Raw genomic sequence first — 5583 nt, 5'->3', positions numbered from 1 at the left:
AAACCTTGGTTGGCAAGAAGTGTGCCCTGCAAGCTGACATATGCCACAGCTGAACATGCAACCTAAAAGACTCCAGAGAGAAAATTCTTTAGGTGTCATCAGCATTTTCCTAACATGTTCAGTGAGAAAGGTGACTTGCAGTCTACAGCCTGCTTTAGATTATTTGGTGAAATCTGAGATGAATTAGAAGTACTTGCATGAGTAATAGACAATCTTCCTTGCAGATTCCAACCTTAGAAGACCTGAAAAGAAGTGTTACCACCCAGAGGAACTTTGTCTAGATGATTTTTCCCTATCTATTCTTTTATCTTTATTAGTAATTTCTCATAGTTTTTCTTTTATCTTTTTTTGTTTGTTAGTAAAGCAGGATAGTTTTTAAGATTGAAAGTATAAAGTGGGAGAGTAGATCCCCCAGAGGTGGGAGGGGTCGTAAGAGAGGCTGCCCACTTCCTTTTATCTTTTTTCATTATTTTTTTCTATAACTGGACTTTTCTTCCTCTCTGTCATTTTCCCTTCTTGCATTTTATCCCCTTTTATTATTTCTATTTAAAAAAATTTTTTCCTATGCATTCTACTTTGTGTTTTTTGTCTATTGTACTCTTCAGTAGTTCTTCTCCCACCCACCCCCTTTATGGTCCTGGGGATCAAACAGAGGACTTTTTGTCCATTAGGCCGGTGCTCTGCCTAACAGATATACAAACAACTTAACTGATAGTAATTTACCCCAAGGGCGTCACAACCTCATCTCATTGGTACTCTGGTGTATGCTTTAACTAAGGGAAATCCTAGCTACTTGGGAGGCAGAGATTGGAAAGATCTTTGTCATCCAAGCTTTATGGGGAATCACAAAAGGAAGGACACACAGCAGGCCATCCTGGGGATAAAGCAAAGTTTACCTCAAAAATAACCAGTGCAAAAGGACTGGGGCATGGCTCAAGTGGAAGAGTGCTGCCCAGGAGCCATTACTGGACTCTGCATTGGGAAGTGATGCCAAATGCATATTTTTTCTCAAAGGAGTGGGAGGACCTGAGTTCAACTCCCAATGGTTTTTATTGTTGTGTTGCTGCCCCAAACCACCAACACAACAGTAAAAACCAGTGGGGATATACCAACTAGCTGTATCTGACCTTTCAGTAAAATTGGAGCAGCACATATCAGAATCACTTTCAATAAAATACCAGTGAGAACAGTGCCCATGGAATACACACCACCTAATAGGGGTTTCCATGCCCATTGTAGGACTTACCTCAGAGCATGTTCCCCACATATTCTCTGTTCTATATCACACAATCCTAAATTACCAGAGGGACTCCACTCTTGGGAGACATAGGAGAACATGAGTTTCCCAGGCATTCACATAGAATGCGTTTTGTCACAATTCATTAATCACAGCTGAGAAGCCACAGGGAGATTATACAATAAAGACCAAGTGGAATTAAAAGAACACTAGAACATAAACCAATCCTCCAAGACATGTAACAGAATGAGGGATATTTATCCTAACAGAGAGTAATGTACGTGTCAGCAGTCATATACAAGAAATAAGACTTGTCGGAAATAGAATTTCGAGCTCAGATTCTCACCTGAAACCAACATGGAGTCCCATGCTATGGTCTGTTGAGTATTTCTTCCAAACTTAACCTCAGTGCAACAGTATTGGGAAATAACCACTTTGGGGAAATGTTCAGATCAGAGGACTATGTTCTCATAAACTGATTAATGCTGCACTAAAAAGTACGTGAGGAAGTAAGTTGCTGTTTTTGACTTTCTTCCATTACATGTGAGGGTGAAATAGGAAGGTTCTCACTGGTTCCTGGTGCTGTGATTTTGCACTTCCCAGACTCCAGAAATATGAGGAAACATGTATATGTACATATATGTGTATATAATTTTTCAAGTGCGACTGGTGTTTGAACTCTGGACTTTGTATTTGCAATGCAGGGCTCTATCTCTTGAACCATGTCTCCAGTCCATTTTGCTCTGGTGAGTTTGGAGATTGGCTCTCATGAACTATTTACCCATGCTAGCCTGGAACCAAGATCCTCCTAATCTCAGCCTCCCAAGTAGCTAGGACTGCAGGAGTGAGCTACCATCTCATGGTCAGTGTTATATTTTGAAATAAATTACATAGACTCAGGTTTCTTGATGTAGCAGAAAAACACACAGTAAACAGGATTTTAGTGGAGGAAAGGGAAGCAGGGTGTTGCTAAAAAAAATACGTAAAAAATGGCAGTGGTTTAGGGACTAGGAAAAGGGAAGAAGCCAGAAAAAATTTTATATGAATTCAGGGAAGAAAAACTTTCTGGCTATGGCTGGGACATGAAGGGTGATTGTGGTTTGGGGTTCAGGGAAAGGGAGGAGGTGTAGGGATAGAACTGGGTCCTCTACCAAAAAGTAATTCTCTTCCTGGATTAGAACGTTGTAGAAATATGGATAGCAAAGCCCACTGTGATGAAGATCTCTGTCAGAAAAGAGGAATATTTCTTGGAAACTGGGGACGTGGTCTTCCTTGATTTAACATGGCAAAGAATTTGAACATGGCACATAAACAAATGAAGATCTGAAAGGAAACCCATACAAAGCATCCTTATGACATGTGCCTGGCTGCTGCATACCACTTAGTTTTATATATAGTTTTTTGATTACTTAGAAGAAACAAATATGTGCATGTGTTTGATTTTCTAAAATCCTGAATAATACATCCAATAGGGCAAGAGACATAAGGAATGAAGTAGGAAAATGCAGAGAGCAAGGCAGGCAGGCAGTCCCCTTGGGCAATGGCAGGGCTGCTCTCTTGTCAACGATAGCCAGGTCCCCAAATCCCAAATATGTAGACCATTAGTCTCTTCTCAAGCCCTGAGAAGCTCAGGGAATTGAATCCCTCCTAGAAAGCAGGGAGGGAAGGAAAGTGAGGACACTGGTTCCCTGAGCTTGCCTCATCCATGGCAGGGTCCCTTGGGGCCCCAGGATCCCTGTAGCAGAGGCAAGGCAGCAGGACCAGAGGATGCAGTGGGCAGGAAGAGGGGGAGGGATAAATGATGGTGATTGGGCTCCATCAGGCTCCCTGTCCACCTGGCTATGCCACACTGGTTCTCCTGCACAGGGACTTTAAACCAGGGCCTCTTACCAGGGTTCGGCATTAATACCTGTAGGGCCTGGAGCTCCAGGTGAGTTATCTTTTCTCCCATCCCCCTGACCACGGGAGACCTGAAGAACTAGCATCAACCAGTGACTCAGGGAAACCACCTCTTTATACAGCACCTCAGGCAATTTGAGTCCATGGAGTAGGAGACATCAAGACAGTATGATGATTGATAAGCTGTTTTTATCTTTTGTGGATTTCCTGCTACATCATAAGGTGGGTTCTTTGGGAAGGTGAGAAAATTGAAGTGCAGACAGAGGAGAGCCATTGCTCATTCATCCAGGATGTCTACTTGCTTTTAACATCACTTCTTGATCTGTCAAGCCAGAGACTAATAGAAAAATGGCTTGGGAGAGCCAGATAAAAAAGAGACAAGGAGATTGAGAAAGGAGAGTCTCCATGCCACATCGATGGGGTGTAAAGAATAAGGAAGGCATCAATGGGCCTGATGAGATAATGGTGAAAAGTTAAGGATGACAAGACACAGACAAAAGACAGGGAGGAGATGGCTGAGATGGAAGATGGTCACAGAGAGGAAAAGAAAACAGTTTCATAAGAAGAGCTATCCATGACAGAGCAACAGAAAGAATAAGATGGGGTCTGAGAGAGAAGGCAGACCCAGCCCATGGTTCTCACTTGGGGGTGACACTGTCCCCCACTGGACATTTGACAATGTGTGAGGATATCTGATGGTCACTATTGGGGTATAAATCAGTCATCTAGTAAATCAAGGCCAGAGATGAATAAATAATACTGTCCTAATTGTCCCTATACTAAACTTGGGAAACACTAAGAATATTTTTGAGCAGGACTTTTCCTTGCCTGGCTTAGTCTCCAAGTCTCTGGGTGTTGAGATAGCCACATCACAGGTGTCCCCTAAGTGCCAGAAAGTGCTATTTATGTCAGTTTCTCTGTCAGTTTCTCCCTCCCCTCCCTATGTTTCTCTGTCTCTCACTTTCTTTCTCTGCTTCTATCTCTCTGTTCCACTCACAAAATCCACATAATATTAGAGGTCAGTCTTGGTATTGTCTACTACCTGGGTTTTGACAAATTCTCAATAGTAGGTATCCACCATTACAATGTCATACAGTATAATTTTACAGCCTTAAAAATCCTCCATGTCTTTCCTTCTTCCATGCTCCTTCATGAGTACTTGGAAGGCACAGACTCTTTATTCTCTCCATAGTTTTATATTTTCTAGAATGAATAGCTTCTGCTTTTTGCTGCATCTGAGCTCTGTCATGACAGAGAGTGGCATATGCAGCCTTCAGCCAACACCCCCAGATGTGACCTAGAATCATCTTTTCATAGTTCCTAATTTCTGTGGATTCTTGGGATCTTTGGTGACATAAAGAGTGAGAGTGTGGGTATGGTCTATTATGGGAAAGGGTCATCTGCTTGTCCTGAGAACAACTTCTGATTTTCATTAATAGCCACCAATAAATAATGGGCATAACAAGAGGTCAGGCAAAGACACACATTGTAATCAGACAAGCCTAAGTTCAGATTCTGGCTGCCATACTCCATAATCATGGTACCTTGAAAAGTGAGAGTGCTTTGTGGGATTCAAGTTCCTTGTCTGTAAAATGGGGAATTGTGGGGAAAGACTCAAGAAGAACCTATCAGCCCATTTTTTGGCCCACGGGCAAAGCCAGTAAAGGGCAGCTATTAACATGGAGGACTTTTCTGTTGAGTACACCGTGTTGGGGTTGTAAAAACAACAATCCTTGAAGTCGAGCACTCACAGCCCAGTGCTGGGGACAGATGTGTTTCCGATCTGATAATGATGAGGAACCACATGACAAAGTCATGACCACAGATTTTATCATCACTTAGGAGTTGTTGTTTGGGTAGCACCCAGAAAGAAGTGACTAAGTCTATTGTGGGGAGAAAATGTTCAGGTGATCTGTACAGAGCCAGCCATATTGAACTTAAATCTTACCTAGGCATTTGCAAGGTGGAGAAGGGGAGGATGGGGGACCCAGGCAGAAGTGGAGTGCCAAGGAGTTGGAACTGCCCTCCCTGGGCTATGGACATTGTTCACATTCTCAACTGTGGAAAATGTTTCACAATCCCATGGGGACATTGATGTTGTTTGGAGACATTTTTGTTTGTCACCACTGATCAGAAGCTATAGCTGGAGAGACTAGGGATACTACTGAAAATCCCAGAAGGCACAGAATAGCACCTACAGAGTGAATAGTGGGGACCCAAATTTGCCATTGAATCATCTTTTGAGGCATGAGGTAGAGGGTGGAGAGGGAGTGAGGGAATAGGGTATTGTTGATCAAAGGGTAAGAATTTTGATGTAGGGAGGGGGACTAGGTTTTAAGATGTATCCTAGAGAAAGGTAAATATTGTCAATAACAACATAAGGTTCAAAATAAACAAGAGAGCAAAATTGAAATGTCTTACCATAAAAATCTAGATGGTGAGGGTTT

This window comes from Castor canadensis, chromosome 14, assembly GCF_047511655.1.
Source record: "Castor canadensis chromosome 14, mCasCan1.hap1v2, whole genome shotgun sequence".
NCBI lineage: Eukaryota > Metazoa > Chordata > Mammalia > Rodentia > Castoridae > Castor > Castor canadensis.
Note: the sequence above shows the minus strand (reverse complement) of the source record.